The sequence below is a fragment of the Salvelinus sp. IW2-2015 genome, linkage group LG16, assembly GCF_002910315.2.
Source record: "Salvelinus sp. IW2-2015 linkage group LG16, ASM291031v2, whole genome shotgun sequence".
Classification (NCBI taxonomy): Eukaryota; Metazoa; Chordata; class Actinopteri; order Salmoniformes; family Salmonidae; genus Salvelinus; species Salvelinus sp. IW2-2015.
In genome coordinates this window covers 1,565,876-1,585,206 of record NC_036856.1, presented here as the reverse complement: position 1 = coordinate 1,585,206, position 19,331 = coordinate 1,565,876, and the positions used below count along the sequence as shown (strand labels likewise).

The 19,331-nt window shown below is 40.1% G+C and overlaps 1 protein-coding gene across 3 annotated transcripts in view; it reads left to right on the top strand.

Annotated features, from left to right (window-relative positions):
- The first annotated feature begins 1,867 nt into the window (after positions 1-1,867).
- Positions 1,868-19,331, top strand: part of ttll7 (tubulin tyrosine ligase-like family, member 7) — a 125,424-nt gene continuing 107,960 nt past the window's right edge. For 2 of the 3 annotated variants that reach the window (XM_024004537.3, XM_024004539.1), the window contains exon 1: positions 1,868-2,128. The gene's annotated coding sequence lies outside the window, so the exon portion shown is untranslated. Of the gene's footprint in view, positions 2,129-13,327; positions 13,402-19,331 lie in introns of all 3 variants that reach the window. The other variant, XM_024004538.3, reaches the window with a different exon arrangement.

Sequence of the window (19,331 nt, the reverse complement as noted above, 5' to 3'; positions counted from 1 at the left end):
AGCACATCTCTGCTATTTATGTTTTAAAAATGCAGCATAGCAAATCCAGAGCTCCAACCACAACATATGTTTTCTGTAACAACACAAACATAGGCCAGTCTTTGCTAAAAAAATTCTTTTATTTATTTAACAGAAAATAAAAGTTGCACATCCTCAATACCCCTGCCTGCCCTGGTTGTTATGTAAGATGGATGCGATGGGTGCAGATTGGGTCGTCAGCGGCGGTCCCCTGGAAAAGGATGCAATTGCGGCCCGCATTTCGGGGCGTTCCTGCATGTGGGAATTCCCATGAAAATATCGTGCTCAATGGGGGGCCGTTCATGCTGGAACCAATGGTGTGCTCGAGGGAAGGTGTTCATCAGGAACCAATGGGATGCTCGAGGGGGTTGTTCATGAAGGAACTAATGGGATGCTTCTCTTGTTTCCTATCTTTTTAGCCAATGTAGCCAACTCATTCTCACTGTCTGTGCTCTCATTTTCACCCGACATGCCGTTGGTTTCAAACAGAACATCCACCGCCGCCATAGCTTTCCCACTCTCCAACCCTTTGCTCATCCACTCGATCAGCGACCTTTGTTGTCCTCTTCAAAGGCATTTTCTTTCTCTTCTTCTTCTTCTTTGAAGTTTATTGGCAGACTACAACCTATAAGGTGTATTTTCGCCACCTACATTATGGGGTAGTGTGAGGGACTAAAATATGAATTAAGAAGGGACGTTGACAGGGAACGTCCCATTGTCAGGACTGACTTTGGGAAACCCTGCATTAGACCAGAGAGACTGAAAATTAACACACACCACTTTATTAGCTGCCATACTGGCAAGGACCATCTGCATTATTTATCTTTTAACCCCCCCAGTGCTTGTCCATATGTGTACCGGTATGTACTGGATTTGGACCGTGTTTGTCCTGATACAGTACATGGTGTTCTATCAGAAGTCCCATTGCAATTGGAGCTCCATTGCTGGTGGTACATTTCTTCATAGATTTCCTACAATGTAAACAATTTAGTTTAAGGTTTTATTGTACATGGTGGTAATTGACAATGCATGGTCATGAAAGTCACAAATTCTGCAAATTATGGAAGCCAAACTAATGGAGAGAAAGTACATAATCTGCCCTTAAGAAAAGTTCACATTAACAGTGAAATATAATTATGATTATTGACATCTTTACACAAAAGTGTTGCCATTAATTCTCTCAGGAGCACCCGGGTGGTCCATAGGCTGTGTATCCAGAGACAGCGTATGCGCAAAGACAGTACAGTATGAAGATCCCCGGTCACGCTTGGAGGAAATGTCATGGCAACGTTGGCTAGCTAAACGCGCAGAAACACGTAATCGAGGCTAACGGTCGTCTTGCGCCGAACTGCGCATGTGCAAGCCGTCAAGTCAAACTCAATGATTCGAAATAAAAACAAAATTGACGAAAATGAGAACGTGTCAGTTTGTAAATTTCACGAGGTTTGAGTAATAACACGTTAAATTACCTAAGACATTGACTCGAACACAGGTTGGGCCTTTAGATTTCTAGAAAACTAAGAACTAAGGAATAATTTTTCACTTCTCAAACCTCGACCTGATCTGCTTTGTAGTCGTTCCCGGAAATCTCGCGATGTTGCGACTCTGCGTATAGAAACTCTGTGGTATGCGTAGGTTGCCATGTCTCCTGTTTACACTGAAACAGCAACTGCAGTAACGTTTGTGATTTTTATATTTATTGTAAAAACATACCGTTTCGTTCTCTACAATGGCCAAATAATAAAAATGTGAATAATAAAAATATCAGAAAATGTCATGCGCAATACGTCCGGTATTTGTCGTAAAGGGATAAATACACATTCAATTATTTACAACTCATGCACACCTATCGAGGAATTGGTTTCACCCACCCTTGGACGCTTTCTCAGGAACTGAGAGCACGCTATAGGACAAAATATTGACATAATTATGTGTATTTATAGCTACATGAAATATTAGGATTTCCTATTACCTATAAATATTGAAAGTTAGCATCTACCCCAACATCATAGAACCACGCGAGACTGCATAGGTTACTGGTTTCATCATCACCATTTGTTTCGGCTGATCCAAGCACTAACGTTAGCTACAACTGCCTGGATAAAATAAGGTAGCTACCTTACCCTTCTATCCTTTTCCCCTAAAATAACAGGGTTGTATCAGACTATTGTTCTTTCCAGCATGAGAAGTCTGCAAATATGATATTGTTATTCATGCATGTTTGGCTATGTGTCATCCCACTTTAGCTTACTGGAAGTGTTGCCTGCTCCTGTGGCTCTCTGGCTACTCTGCATGATGATAACGGGGGCCGTAGCTAGCATGCTATCTGGCTGGCTAGCTAGCTAGATGGCTAATTAACTAGCTACATGGCTAGGTCAATGTATACACACATCTTTGGTAACTGTACACTTTCGCATCATTTGGACACAATGGTGGCATCTATTTTTAAAACACACAATTACATAGTTGTATGGGACTCACTGACAGTTTGAATTTCATATTTGAAGCTAGCTATAACGTTAGATGGATGAGAATAATTCTGCAGTCAGCAGAGATGGCCAGCTCCCATTGACATAAAGCTAATTTATCATGTCTGTATAGTTTCTCTGCCGATCATGGGACACCTGCACAACAGACTATGTATTTCTAGACTGTATCTGCTCATCCTCAATACAACTATTCTGGTGACCCTTTACTAATATACAGGAACCTCCGATTTATCAAACTCCTTTCCTAGAACACCTTGAAGTAAGACTTTCTTAGGACACACGATGTTGTCAGGCAAAGGAGTAGTCTATGGCCTCGGGATGATTTGAGATGCCCAGGGGTGTCATTTCAGTTTACGCTATGGTATGCGAAGGGGGTTACCTAGCTACAGCCATCTTTATCTCTGAACTGTTTAGATACAAAGTTACGCTGTTCCCAGCATATGCGTCGATGCGCTCTCCATAAAGCCAGCTAGCCAGCCTTACAAACAGCCTTCCCTCCTGCTCCCAGGCGCCCGCATGGTCCTAAAGTCAGCCTCTTGAACCGCTAAACTGTATTTAATCAGGATTGGAATGATTTTAGTATTCTATTGCCAATTGTTGGTGTTGAGCTAGGGTGTGGCGACCCTTCCATACCCAATTGACTCACCTGGAGATGCCATCCGATGGCCTGGTAAGAATTTGAGATGCCATCTGGCAACAATATTATTTACAAGTTAGTTGAGAACAAATTCTTATTTTCAATAACGGCCTAGAAACAGTGGGCCTTGTTCAGGGGCAGAATGACAGATTTTTACTTTGTCAGCTCAGGGATTCGATCTTGCAACCTTCCGGTTACTAGTCCAACGCTCTAACCACTAGGCTACCTGCCACCCCGATAAATGGGTGCATTGCATGAATGATTGTCTATCACAAATATATTATTGCTCACTCTGAATAATATCAATATGTGAGTAAGTCATATTTTATTTCTAAGGTTGACGTAATATCTCAGCCTACTGGATGTAGGCTATACCTTGTTACTCTTCTGTGTCACTGTGAGTATTGTGGTTTATTTGTTGTCTAGGCTACATTATATTGCTACAATGCAATCACTCAGTACCCATCTAGAAATGACAATCCCCAGGGCAAGTTGATTATGCAGCTAATCAGTAAGGTTTCAAGATAACAAGTTAGACTGTCACATCCATAAATTCAGCCGGGTCAGAAGAAACCGGAAACGTCAGGTTTTCATGGGGAAATGACATACGCCTCACATTTTACAGTCCCCGGTGAAACATATACAGATGCCTATAGTGTCTGTTTTTCTTCGAGATGAAGTTCTTGCCACAACGTCGACAGACACCACATATCAATTTTGTTGGTGTCAACTTTGTCAGAGATTCCATTATTGCTAGGTAAAGCTAGCTTTTATCTGGCTAACAGCTAGCTTGCGCTCTGAAGTTGGTTCCAATCCGTATTATTAACAAGACAACGCTCCAACTTAACTCCTCTACATTTACTGGATTGTTTGAACAGTCCAGAAGAAATCCTCCCCTGAGAGTTTTTTTCTTTCTAGTCATGATCAGAATGTGGGGCATCCAGTTCAAGCGTTTCTTTTACATCTGGTACGTTAGGTTGATATATTATATGTATAGGCCTACTGCTTCATTTGTCTAATAGGGTAATCTATATAATAGTGTAACCTAGGCCTATTAGCCTATACAGTGCCTTTGGAAAGTATTCAGACCCCAGCCTTTTTCTAAAATGGATTAAATAAAAAAAATACTCCAATCTATACACAATACCCCATAATGACAAAGCGAAAACAGGTTTTTATAATTTTTTGCAAATACAGAGTATTCAGACCTTTTGCTGAGACTTGAAATTGAGTGCATCCTGTTTCCATTGGTCATCCTTAAAATGTTTCTATGACTTGATTGGAGTCCACCTGTGGTAAATTCAACTGATTGGACATGATTTGGAAAGGCACACACCTGTCTATATAAGGTCCCACAGTTGACAGTGCATGTCAGGCTGTAACGTAACAAAATGTGATAAAAGTCAAGGGGTCTGAATACTTTCCGAAGGCACTGTATGTTAATGTATTTAATAATATTGTTTATTTAGCCTATCTATTCAGGTTTAAAGTAAATCACAAATCAAAGTACATTTTCTTTAAACAACGAGGCTATCAATTCGGCGTACTCCATCTAATGTACAAATGGAAAGTCTTCATGTTGATTTTGTATAGAAATTGTTTATTATTCTCATTGCCAAATGCTAATATCTTCTTGTGTGAACCAATGTGTGTGTGTGTGTGATACATTTTGAGTAATTGGAAATGAAAATGAACCATACCCATTTTTTGTAATTATTTAAGAGGTTTTACACTGCAAGACTGTCTTCAAATAGGTACAGTATAGCCTAGTCAGGCAAAACAGACGAAAAAGGTTAACTCACTGTATCCCGTTCAAATGCAGAAGTCCTGTTCTAATCTGACAGTAATCACTGGATTAAAGGGCAAAGCGTTTAAGCGTTTGATTAACAGTTTGAATCCATATTAATCTGTATAATCCATCCGCATGCTCTGTAAACAAAGCGCTGTTAATAACACTCTAGGAATTATGTTATAAACAATAAGGCAGGTCACTAAGTTCGATTTTGGTTCTAGACCCGAGATATTTATAGCCTAGTTTTTATACGATAGCTAGTTAGGCCTACAAATAGTCCGTCTAATAGGCTAGATCAGCTGTTCCAAGCCTAGCTGGTGTACATAGGGGGAGGGAGACCTTCCTTATTTTGAGGGGTAAAATAAAAACATTCTAAAACGATGCAAAAATCTGAGATGCTTTAGGCTAGAAACAAGTGTTAAAATGCCAGAGGAAGACGCGACTCTGATATACATGGGAATATATTTGGTTTGTCTCTATGACATTCAGAAGCTGAGGGACAACCTTTCTAAAGTCGAGGAGTCAAAGAATTGGACTTTGATTGGGTCGTAATCTTATACAATATGTGACTTTGTCACTACCAATTGATCTACTCACTTTCTGTAAAAGAGTATACACAGTATAAATAAATTCAGGGTTCATATAAATTCATAATAATACATATTTGGTAGCAGGATAACATTTGGGAAATCGGTTCTAGAGATTAATTTCCTTAATTATTATAATTATATTATTATAATCATTAAATAGCCTACCTAAACGATTTCATGAGTCTCAAAACAACATTTTCTTAGGTCCCTGAAATTAAACAACATCAAGCTGGTGGTATAGGCGATCTCAATAAACAATAAGAGGGCGTGACATTTTTCAAATGTGAAAAAGGGGGCCCTGGGAAAAAAAGGTTGGAAACCCATAGGCTAGATATTTATTCTTTGAGTTTTATACAGTACACAGAATATGAAGTGCTGTGTCTTGATATGACACATGTGCATGTACAGAATGTTACGATACTGCAGCTCAGGAGGTTAAGTTTAGAATCCAGCTGACCATCGGTTATCTCTATACCCATGACTTTACACCAGCTTCTTATATTAGCACATTATGAAGCCAGAGTCATATCGACAGTTTAATTTTAGACTCAGCGGCAACTTAAAACCGCTTGCTCCCTCCCAGTGCATGTGCACTGATTTCACTGAAAAGACGATGTGGGGATGACTACAGTAGCCTATAGATAGATAGAAATAGATTAGGTTACATAAGAGACTCTCCAACAATATGGAAATTATAACAAACTGAATCTGAATACAGTACATCAGTGACATCATTGATGTACGAAACATGTAGGCACGAAAAATGAATGCACTCGAAAAATGTAAGTCGCTCTGGATAAGAGCGTCTGCTAAATGACTAATATGTCAGTTTCATTTTCCCTTGTGTGGCAGAATTGATTAATTACTGTATAATACTGAATATAATCATAACCTATGCCAACCTATGCCAGGCAAATGAAAGCTGCTGGTTACCATAGCGACGTACATAGATAAAGAGATACATCTCTAAAGCACAGGGATCAAAATGTCCCTAAATGTTTTCTGCAACACCCCAAATTGACAGTAGAAAAGGCAGGGGACCCCACTTAGATAAATTATATTCCCTTAACACTGGCTGTGTGTTCATATTCTTCTATTCTATGTCCTGCAGGCTGTCCCAACACAAAGTAATAACATGATAGCAAGTTCTCATAGTGTAACGTAAACTCACTCACTTTTGTACATCGCCTTGGTCCGTACAATTTACCTTATTTTAGCGCCCCAAAAAACATAATACTTCCAGATCAACTGTAATGTCAATACCATTGTAAATCACAATTTCTCCCCTTTCCAACAGAATCAATTACATCACCCCCACGCTGCCCGTTTCTGCATAATTCAACAAGGCAATGAGCTCCGTCGGGTCTTTAAAAAAATGGCGGGTGGGGAAGCGAAACTAATGCGTGATAGTGAGAAGGAGAGATGTTGTGTGGGAAAATTGCTTTTTTTCACTCGATCTGTCCAACTTATCACCTTATCGCCTCTAAAATGTAAATAAAACACTATAAAGAATTTATATAATGTGTCATTACATACCTATTTGAAGGTTTGTGTCGAATTTGAATCGGGTTTTTAGGGCGGTGCTAAAGTGATCTTAGAAGTAAACAGCGGCTTTGAGAATGATGATCGCATGCAATGATGACGCAAAAAATGACTAGGTATCCCCGCTTTCCCCCGTCACTGTCCATTTCTTGTTTTTAAACGATGAGAGAAGTGCTACACCTGGTGGAGAGAGATTGTAAGACAGAAATAGTTGCTTTATGCGTGCTGTACGTTACGACATGACACGTCACGATGTAACGGAGGGTCAGTTTTTTAAACTTTTCAACTATAGAGCCATTACCATGTCGATCAACGCTTGAGTAGAAACGTAGTTCACACCCCCGATTTTGAAGTCAACACAGTCGCTACAGTCCCATTAGTTCTCTGTAGCCTCGTTTGAATGTTGCGGTTGCGCACATTTGTACGGAATGGGGTGAGTTTACGTTAAAAGTTTCTTAATTGACACTAAAGGGTTGTATTTTATAACCACTTAATTTGTTTGATCCAATTAGTTTTTCTCAGGGGACCCCATTAATTTTCATGCCCAAGTTTACCCTAGATGGCGCTAAACTCATACAATACTACAGAGGTGCAAAAACAAATGTTTAGGCCATCCACTATTTATCACATTTGGTTACTCTAGTCTAGAAGTTAGACCAGAGATAGGAATTCCATTGGGCAATGAATGGAGAAATGTATAATGCCCCAACCAGCAGACTGTCGACCAATCGCTTTGACGTTGTCATGCTGCATTACGCGGTTGCTGAGCTAATCGTCATGCTAATGTTGGGTTTCTGAGGTAGCGCCCAATTGACTCCCATTCACTCCTTGAAGGAGAGCTTTCCTTGTCCCAGAATCGCTTAGAATGCACCATTGATGACGCATGGGCAATGTGCATATTGGGCATTAATACGATTCCTTAGAAGTTTCCCATCTCCCCAAAACTATCTCTGGTTAGATGTAGTTTTTCTAGCTATTTGTAACTAGCGTTAGTGCAATAACGCTAGTGAGCAATTGCGCTAACTCTAGTTATCAACTACCTTCAAACTGCATGCAGACATACAAATGTTATCCACAAGTCCATCTGACTGCGAGGAAGTAGATTTAAAGTGCTTCATTACCAAAATCCCAAACTGTCCCTGAATAGCTAGCATATCAATGTAACCTGTTGGTGGCTAATTGACTCTAATGTTAGCTAACTTGGCCTGTGAACCTGTCAGTCGGGTCAACATTCGCTAGAACAGTTTAAACTATTTTGATTAACTTACATGTCTGATATATTGGGGAAATCTGACATGTTGAGCAGTACATGATATCTCCCTCTGTGTCGACAGGTCGAGCCCATGAAAACTCCTGTTTCCAGGTCGGAATTAATTTTCTTATCCTTTTTCCTCGTATGCTACTTTTTTAGCAACTGGTTCAAGGTTTGGTATTTGTGGTGGACAATGGGGTTCTTTCTTGGTGCCTGGCCAGCTTTCGGTGCTTGTAAAAATCTATTTTATGAGACTGCTATCGCCCGCTCCATTTCCTAGAGATAACACTGGCAAGAGAGTAGGCTACACACATTTGAAAACGGAGGTAAAACCGCGGGCACACACACACAAGGACACGTGATGAAAGAGAGACTTCAGAAGAGCCACCCAAACTCGCAGCTCAGTTAATTTCGCCCAATCTCTAGGCTACTTGCAGGGCACTGATAGATAGACAAGTGACTCTGTGCAGAGATTGGGAGTTGACAGTGTGCAACACATCGCATCTTCAGTACACTTTCATCAAATTGATCTGATTAATTGTTAGATATTTTTTTGTGCTTTATTTTTTACTTGTCCATTCCGAAAAGCTCAGTCTATATTCTCCTTGTCCGGCAATTTTTTTCCCTTGTCCCAGGGGACAAGCGTTAATGTCGAGCCCTGCAATGATTCTCTAAACTATACTTGTTTTGTCACATAAACTGAAATTAATAAGCAATCTATTACAATTTTAGCAACCAGGAAATGGCGGAGCGATTTCTGCATAGTGTATCTTTAACTCGGCTTTAAAATCTATGGCAAAACTTGAAAATGGCTGTCTAGCAATGACCAACAACCAACTTGACAGAGCTTGATGAATTTTAAAAGAATAATGTGCAAATAGTGTACAATCCAGGTGTGCAAAGGTTGACCAAAACAATTACATTCGGGAACTATTCCGACCCCTTTTTCCACATTTTGTTACGTTAAAGCCTTATTCTAAAATGGATTAAATAGTTTTCCCCCCTCATCAATCTACACACAATACCCCATAATGACAAATCTTTTTTTCCCCCCAAAATGTATTACAAATAAAATGAAATCACATTTACATAAGTATTCCAACCCTTTACTCTGTTGAAGCACCTTTGGCTGCGATTACAACCTCGAGTCTCCTTGGAAATGACGCTACAAGCTTGGCAGACCTGTATTTGGGGAGTTTCTCCCATTCTTCTCTGCAGATCATCTCAAGCTCTGTCAGGTTGGATGGGGAGCGTTGCTGCACAGGTATTTTCAGGTCTCCCCAGAGATGTTCGATCAGGTTCAAGTCTGGGCTCTGGCTGGGCCACTCAAGAACGTTCAGAGACTTGTGCCGAAGCCACTTCTGTGTTTTCTTGGCTGTGTGCTTAGGGGCTTTGTCCTGTTGGAAGATGAACCTTCACCCCAGTCTGAGGTCCTGAGCGCTCTGGAGCAGGTTTTCATCAAGGATCTCTCTGTACTTTGCTCCGTTCATCTTTCCCTCGATACTGACTAGTCTTTTAGTCCCTACCACTAAAAAACATCCCCAAAGCATGAGGCTGCCACCACCATGCTTCACCGTAGGGAGGGTGCCAGGTTTTCTCCAGACGTGACGTTTGGCATTCAGGCCAAAGAGTTCAATATTGGTTTAATCAGACCAGAGAAACATATTTCTCATGTCTGAGTCCTTTAGGTGCATTTTGGCAAACTCCAAGCGGGCTGTCATGTGCTTTCTACTGAGAAGTGGCTTCCATCTGGCCAATACCATACAGGCCAGATTGGTGGAGTGCTGCAGAGATGGTTGCCCTTCTGGAAGGTTCTCCCATCTCCACAGAGGAACTCTGGAGCTCAGTCAGAGTGACCATCGGGTTCTTGGTCATCTCCCTGACCAAGGCCGTTCTCCCCCGATTGCTCAGTTTGGCCGAGTAGCCAGCTCTAGGAAGAGTCTTGGTGGTTCCAAACTTCTTCCATTTAAGAATGATGGAGGCCACTGTGTTCTTGGGGACCTTCAATTCTGCAGACATTTTTTGGTACCCTTCCCCAGATCTGTGCCTCGACACAATCCTGTCTCGGAGCTCTACGGACAATTCCTTCAACCTCATGGCTTGGTTTTTGCTCTGACATGCACACTTCCCAAATCATGTCCAAACAATAGAATTTACCACAGGTGAATTCCAATCAAGTTGTAAAAAATCTCAAGGATGATTAATGGAAACAGGATGCACTTGAGTTCAATTTTGAGTCTCATAGCAAATGGTCTGAATACTTATGTAAGTAAGGAATGTATGTTTTTTCTTATTTTATAAATGTGCAAAAATTCTAAAAACATATTTTTGCTTTGTCATTAGTAGACATTGTGTGTAGATTGATTAGGATTGTATTTAATTTAATCCATTTTAGAATAAGGCTGTAACGTTACAAAATGTGGAAAAACTCAAGGGGTCTGAATACTTTCTGAAGGCACTCTAACCTACTGTCTTTGCCCTTTTAAATGGCTATAGATAACCAGAGGTCTCAGGAATGCTGAAGTGACAAGGCCAGAGAGTACCACATGTACAGGAAAGACCTGTCTGCTAAACCCCCTCCAACATGACTTTAAAGCCCCACTCTGTAATTTGAACAACAACAAAATGGCAAGCTTGCAATAAAGCTGAGGGATGGGGATTGATGGACAGTCCTTGAGGTGACCACCATGATAGTTTTAACCATTTAAAAAAAAGCCAAGTGTTTGTTTACAAAGACATTTTTCATAAACAAAAGCAACAACCGTTTGGTTATGATTGAGTTAGGCTAGACAGTTGAACTAAACTCATGAAGCATTTAGGGATATTCTTCAAGAATCAATGGGTAGGCTAGGCCAATATGACCAAGAACAGCTGTAAATATCAGAGGTGGGACCGAGTCACAAGGTCCAAGTCTCAAGTTGAGTAGAACGTCTCGAGTCAAGTCCAAGTCGTGTATTCTAAGAGTCAAGTCAAGTAAAAAAAAAAAAGATATATACAGGCAATGTCTTGTTCAAATCTACAAAGCTTTGTCTATTTATTGAGGCTACCAAAAAAACGTTTTCATTATTTTGTCTACAACACATTTTGATGGTGTAATTTATTTTAACAACAAATTCCAAATGCAAAAGCTTCACAAGAAAATGATCACTTTCATGCCAAAAAACAGTAGGCCTATGCTAGTAATTGTTGCTTGATGCCCCATTGCTGGTGAACTTGCAAAGTAAACGGTTAATATTCTTGATCACCTAAATGTTTTGGAGCTGCATATTCATTTATGGCATCTCCCCTACAATTTGACATTTGCGCTGCACCCGATCCAATAGCTGTACATCAAATCAGCAATCTGTTCGCTAGCACAGTGGTTTCCATTTTTTTTTTGACCCGCGACCCCCAAAAAGGAGCTAGCACACGCACATGCACTCGCGCACAGGGTGAACATGCACCTACCAACGCTGCGCAAATGTGGCCTGGCATTACAGCCAAAAATGGTGATGCATTTTCAAAATGCAAGATACAGAAATAAACTGTTTCACATCAGCATTTTGAGCTGAAAGTCATTCATGTTAGCAGTCAATATCGACTACGGATATCACGTCCCATTGACACCTTCTCTGGGGTCCAGAGCAATCTTACTGGTCAGATGGAAAGCATGATCTGTCTGTAGGCTTTTTCTTCCTCACAAATATAATTATTAATTCACCAGAATATGTTACATCTTTAACATTTAAGTTAGTGTGATGTTACAGCTATCTTTAGACATATAGCCAAAATAATCAAATATTTCCCAGATTCAGTTTCACACTCGCAAAACCACAAAACCTTCTCACTGTGCTAGCTCAAGACTCGAGTCCACACCTCTGGTAAATATCACAGAGTGGGCCTTTAAGTGGTGTTCTCAGACCCCTCTATTCCACGTTCTGCTTTGAAAACAAGTTTTCATGTGTAGGCAGACATGCATAAATCCTTTGCGGAGATCCTTTTAGCTCTGAAGGGTCTTTGTAAAGACAGTGTTGTGACACTATTGTATGGCTCAGATTTTTATTAAGACATTTTAAGTATTCAACCTTTTGCTGTGTCTTTTTAGCTCCTTCTTGTGCAGGGAGACCGAGAAAAGGTTTTGAATCCGTAGGCTAATTTCTTGTTTTGAAATGAAGACGTGACCTATCTGTTTTATGGATTCTACAATGTGTGATAGAAAACGGTCAGCCTTCCTGTCTTGAATAAGACATGTGAGCCATTATTTTCATAAAATGAACATGACCAGCAGAGAACAGTGTTACAAAGTCCCAGCATATCTAGGCCCTGCTAATGGGACAGGATGGGGAGCCAGAGTAGCACTTTACTGCGACAGACCAACAAAACACACATTTGTTGTGAATGAGGGATAGAGAGGAACTGGCCTTGACAATGACTCCTTAATTCATCGGGCATTAGAGGGCGGGTATTGGCATGAGCTCACTCTGGCTCAGCGTCCGTAGAAACTCAGCCATTCGGCATGTCAGTGCCACCTTTCTATGTCCCTCTGCCCGTCTAAATAGTTTTCTGAAGGTTGTGGATAATAAGCAAGCACAAATCATGTTGTCAGGAAAATCAATAAAATAGAAGCCTAATAATGTGATAATCATTTAAATGGTATGGTATAATTTTTGTAGGACTATAGTCAATAAAATGACAAACATCTGGTTGTAATAAAAAATGGTCGGAATTGTGCTCTGAATTGACGTAGAATCTTTCTTTGGTACCATACTATTTATTATCTTACAGGCCTAGCTCGTTTATAATCGTTCACTCTGCGTAATAGCACAGTGTAGCCTGAATATGATTCAAGTAGGCCCTCTTGTGGTTGTTCATGCAATTACCAACCCGTGAGGCAACCTCAGAGACAGAGGCGCAGACTGACAGAGAGGCAAAGGCAAACAGACAGAGAAACCTAGCAAGAGAGGGGCTGGATTATGAAAGCAGACTTGGCCTATACATAGCCTAATAGACACTATTCTCTTTCTTTAGCAGATGCCATTACATGACATGGTTGCAAGATTGCAAGATCAAATGTTGCAAGATCGAATCCCCGAGCTGACAAGGTAAAAATCTGTCGTTCTGCCCCTGAACAAGGCTGTTAACCCACTGTTCCTAGGCTGTCATTGAAAATAAGACTTTGTTCTTAACTGACTTGCCTAGTTAAATAAAGGTTAAAAAACCCTAAAAATAACATAACAGTAACAGCTGCCATTTAACCCAGGACTTGTCCTTGACCTGCTTAAGGGTTGCTTAGTCCTTGGAATAAATAAGTAGGCTAGGCCTATGTCAATGAAAATGTCCTGGGATTGTAACGTGTAATAGAATCCGATTTTATTGAATTAAACCGTTATTCTTTCACTCATACCCTCTCCGTACAAATGAGGAGACTCCTGCACATACAAAGTGCTTACCTGTAACTCTTTCTACAGTACTTTACACCTACCCCCTGCTCTCTCCACCCCATCCCCCTACTGTCTCTCCACCCCATCCCCCTACTGTCTCCCCCGTGTGGGACTCTTCTTCCTGGCAGGGTCAGCTTTGGGCTCACACAATAGCAGATGCACACAGTAACAGACACATACAGACAGATGCATACAGTAGTAGATTAATAGATGAGTTTGTACTAGAGGTCGACCGATTATGATTTTTCAACGCCGATATCGATACCGATTTATTGGAGGACCAAAAAAAGCCTATACCGATTAATCGGCCAATTTTTATATATTTATTTGTAATGATGACAATTACAACAATACCGAATGAGCAATGAACACTTATTTTAACTTAATATAATACATTAATAACATCTATTTAGTCTCAAATAAATAATGAAACATGTTAAATTTGGTTTATATAATGCAAAAACAAAGTGTTGGAGAAGAAAGTAAAAGTGCAATATGTGCCATGTAAAAAAGCTAACGTTTAAGTTCCTTGCTCAGAACATGAGAACATATGAAAGCTGGTGGTTCCTTTTAACATGAGTCTTCAATATTCCCAGGTAAGAAGTTTTAGTTATTATAGGACTATTTCTCTCTATACCATTTGTATTTCATATACCTTTGACTATTAGATGTTCTAATAGGTACTTTAGTATTGCCAGCCTAATCTCGGGATTTGATAGGCTTCGAAGTTATAAACAGCGCAATGCTTGAGCATTGCGAAGAGCTGCTGGCTAACACAGTAAAGTGCTGTTTGAATGAATACCTACGAGCCTGCTGCTGCCTAGCACCGCTCAGTCAGACTGCTCTATCAAATCATAGACTTAATTATAATAACACACAGAAATACAAGCCTTAGGCCATTAATATGGTCAAATCCGTAAACTATCATTTCGAAAACAAAACGTTTATTCTTTCAGTGAAATACGGAACCATTCCTTATTTTATCTAACGGGTGGCATCCATAAGTCTAAATATTGCTGTTAGATTGCACAACCTTCAATGTTATGTCATAATTACGTAAAATTTTGGCAAATTAGTACGCAACGAGCCAGGTGGCCCAAACTGCTGCATATACCCTGACTCTGCGTGCAATGAACGCAAGAGAAGTGACACAATTTCCCTAGTTTAATATTGCCTGCTAACCTGAATTTCTTTTAACTAATATGCAGGTCTAAAAAAATATACTTCTGTGTATTGATTTTAAGAAAGGCATTGATGTTTATGGTTAGGTACATTCGTGCAGCGATTGTGCTTTTTTTTCGCAAATGCGCTTTTGTTAAATCATCCCCCGTTTGGCGAAGTTGGCTGTCTTTGTTAGGAAGAAATAGTCTTCACACAGTTCGCAACGAGCCAGGCGGCCCAAACTGCTACATATACCCTGACTCTGTTGCACAGAACGCAAGAGAAGTGACACAATTTCCCTAGTTAAAGAAATTCATGTTAGCAGGCATATTAACTATATATGCAGGTTTAAAAATATATACTTGTGTTTTGATTTTAAAAAAAGGCGTTGTTGTTTATGTTTAGGTACACATTGGTGCAACGACAGTGCTTTTTTCGCGAATGCGCTTGTTAAATCACCCGTTTGGCGAAGTAGGCTGTGATTCAATGATAAATTAACAGGCACTGCATCGATTATATGCAACGCAGGACAAGCTAGATAAACTAGTAATATCATCAACCATGTGTAGTTAACTAGTGATTATGTTATGATTGATTGTTTTTTATAAGATACGTTTTATGCTAGCTAGCACCTTACCTTGGCTCCTTGCTGCACTCGCATAACAGGTAGTCAGCCTGCCACGCAGTCTCCTCGTGGAGTGCAATGTAATCGGCCATGATCGGTGTCCAAAAATGCCGATATACCGATTGGTCATTCCGATTAATCGGTCGACCTCTAGTTTGTACTCCCTGGGGAGAGCTGGAGTGGAGAGCTGTAGTCTGTCTCTCTGTCCGCCTGCCTGGGATTTGTCTTTTGAGAAACACCTACCTGAGGTAGAATGAAACACAACCATGTTTTTTCACAGCTCTTATGTTTCCCAAACAGCTCTTATGTTTCCCAGCTTTGATGCACCTGTATTGACTTCGCCTTCTGGATGGTAGCTGAGTGAACAGGCCGTGGCTCGGGTGGTTGATGTCCTTGATTTGTCTTTTTGGCCTTCCTGTGACATCGGGTGCTGTAGGTGTCCTGAAATTGTTGCATGTTGCGTTTATATCTTTGTTCAGTATAGTTTCAGTGGGGGAAAAGAGGGAGACGTTGTTGATATGCTGTAATTGTGTGAATGGGATTTAAACATGGACACACATTGAAAAGCTATTTGTCTTCAGGTATTCAAACAGAACCGAGGCATGGCAGTGCCACTCATAGTCCTAGATCAGGATTTCCGTAAGCCAGTAATAGCCGGCTTTTGGCCCCGAAAAAAGACGATAAATAAAATTGCTGCCTGCCAATTGTCCGGGAGAAAAAAACAATCCCGTTGAGAAATAATGCTTTTTAGCCTAGAGCTGCTTATACAGCTCAAATGGCGGTTTGCTGCTGCTGGAGTGAAACATGTACTTTAATAAGCCCAATCAACAATTTTAAAGGCATACTAAAACAAGGCATATAAAAAAACGCCCAAAATTGCCGATACCGATTAATTGGCCAATTTTTATATATTTATTTGTAATGGTGACAATTACAACAATACTGAATGAGCAATGAACACTTATTTTAACTTAATATAATACATCAATAAAATCAATTTAGCCTCAAATAAATAATGAAATATGTTCAATTTGGTTTAAATAATGCAAAAACAAAGTGTTGGAGAAGAAAGTAAAAGTGCAATATGTGCCATGTAAGAAAGCTAAAGTTTAAATTCCTTGCTCAGAACATGAGAACATATGAAAGCTGGTGGTTCCTTTTGACATGAGTCTTCAATATTCCCAGGTAAGAAGTTTTAGGTTGTAGTTGTTATAGGAATTATAGGACTATTTCTCTCTATACGATTTGTATTTCATATACCTTTGACTATTGGATGTTCTTATAGGCACTTTAGTATTGCCAGTGTAACAGTATAGCTTCCATCCCTCTCCTCGCCGCTACCTGGGCTCGAACCAGGAACACATCGACAACAGCCACCCTCGAAGCAGCGTTACCCATGCAGAGCAAGGGGAACAACTACTCCAAGTCTCAGAGCGAGTGACGTTTGAAACGTTAGCGCACCCCGCTAACTAGCTAGCCATTTCACATCGGTTACACCAGCCTCATCTCGTGAGTTGATAGGCTTGAAGTCATAAACAGCGCAATGCTTGAAGCATTGCGAAGAGCTGCTGGCAAAACGCATGAAAGTGCTGTTTGAATGAATGCTTACGAGCATGCTGGTGCCTACCATCGCTCAGTCAGACTGCTCTATCAAATCATAGAATTAATTATAACATAATAACACACAGAAATACGAGCCTTAGGTCATTAATATGGTCGAATCCGGAAACTATCATCTCGAAAACAAAACGTTTATTCTTTCAGTGAAATACGGAACCGTTCCGTATTTTATCTAACGGGTGGCATCCATAAGTCTAAATATTCCTGTTACATTGCACAACCTTCAATGTTATGTCATAATTACGTAAAATTATGGCAAATTAGTTCGCAATGAGCCAGGCGGCCCAAACTGTTGCATATACCCTGACTCTGCATGCAATGAACGCAAGAGAAGTGACACAATTTCACCTGGTTAATATTGCCTGCTAACCTGGATTTCTTTTAGCTAAATATGCAGGTTTATATATACAATACACAGAAGTAAAATATATACTTCTGTGTATTGATTTTAAGAAAGGCATTGATGTTTATGGTTAGGTACACGTTGGAGCAACGACAGTCCTTTTTCGCGAATGCGCACTGCATCAATTATATGCAACGTAGGACACGCTAGATAAACTAGTAATATCATCAACCATGTGTAGTTATAACTAGTGATTATGATTGATTGATTGATTGTTTTTTATAAGATAAGTTTAATGCTAGCTAGCAACTTACCTTGGCATCTTACTGCATTCGCGTAACAGGCGGGCTCCTCGTGAGGCAGGTGGTTAGAGCGTTGGACTAGTTAACCGTAAGGTTGCAAGATTGAATCCCTGAGCTGACAAGGTAAAAATCTGTCGTTCTGCCCCTGAACAAGGCAGTTAACCCACCGTTCCTAGGCCGTCATTGAAAAATAAGAATGTGTTCTTAACTGACTTGCCTAGTTAAATAAAGGTGTAGAAAAAAAAGTCGGCATCCAAAATGACCGATTTCCGATTGTTACTTGAAATCGGCCCTAATTAATCGGCCATTCCGATTAAACGGTCAACCTCTATTCCATATGCGATTGAAACTAGCATTTCTCTCATGTTCTATTGGTTTTCAAATCAACTTTCTTTCACTGTCCAGTAACCAAAGGCACAATCCTAGTCATATATTAGCAACCTATGATATTTGTTGCATATTTAGATCTCTGCTCTTTCTAAGTTTCAAATGGTTATTTTCATCTCTGTCACATGAAACCGCTCACAATGGTGTTTTCCCTCTAATTGCGTTATGGAACAAACATTCATGCGTAGCCTGCTGCCTCGTGCGCATTGCTGCGCTTATAATGTGAAGAAATTATAGTTGTTCAACATTTTATACTAAACGGTCTGATCTGTTGTATGAGCCTCATTGCTTTTTTTTGGGGGGGTGGATGTAGCCTAGGCCTACTGGTTGTATGAATTTGGGATCTATCGCCCCAGAACTGTCCCAGAGTCTGTTTGGAATAGGCCATTTTTTTCTCGCACTGAAGGACAAGCAGACCAATAGAACAGGTCAACTATTCTACTATAGGGGATAGTAGATTGACATAGGCTAGTGATTTTGCTGTTCGTTACTCGTCTTGTTTGCCGAGGAAAAGTTCATGTGGGCAGTTTCAAGTTTGAGGAAGCTAATTGTCACCATAAATATGCACCTTTATAATAAAGAATTTCACGCATCCTCACAGACTTATGTAAAATAGTCTACTATTCCTAATGTAATGAGTCGATTGGATAGTCATAATTTAAGCGAATTATATAAATCAATCACTGTTCGCCAAGAAGACTGTTCAATGCGGTTCGCAGTGGCTTAGAGTAGGCTTTTGGCTACATCAAATTCTCCTTTCTTTGCACAGGAAAATGTTAGCCTTTTATAAACACATTTCATGCAGTTCTACTACACTATACAGTATATGACTGGAGACATTAGCAAAAAAAATAAAAAATTTACGACAAAAGTTACAGGGTAGCCTACTCTACTGACACTGACAAACAGAAGGGAAAAATGACGTGTATTAGGCCTACGAGAAGGGGAGACACAAACACAATGACGTCCATCGTCATTTTGTTTGACCCATTGACAAAGACTGAATATGTACACTCACCGGGGATATGGTCAATATTAGGCTACTTTTCTCTCAATTAAGTATTTCCATTGTCTTCTCTTTACAGCAATAGCCATTTGTGTTCCAAACAGTTTTTCTGCGATTTTGTATTTAGAAATACTGCTATATGCCTGG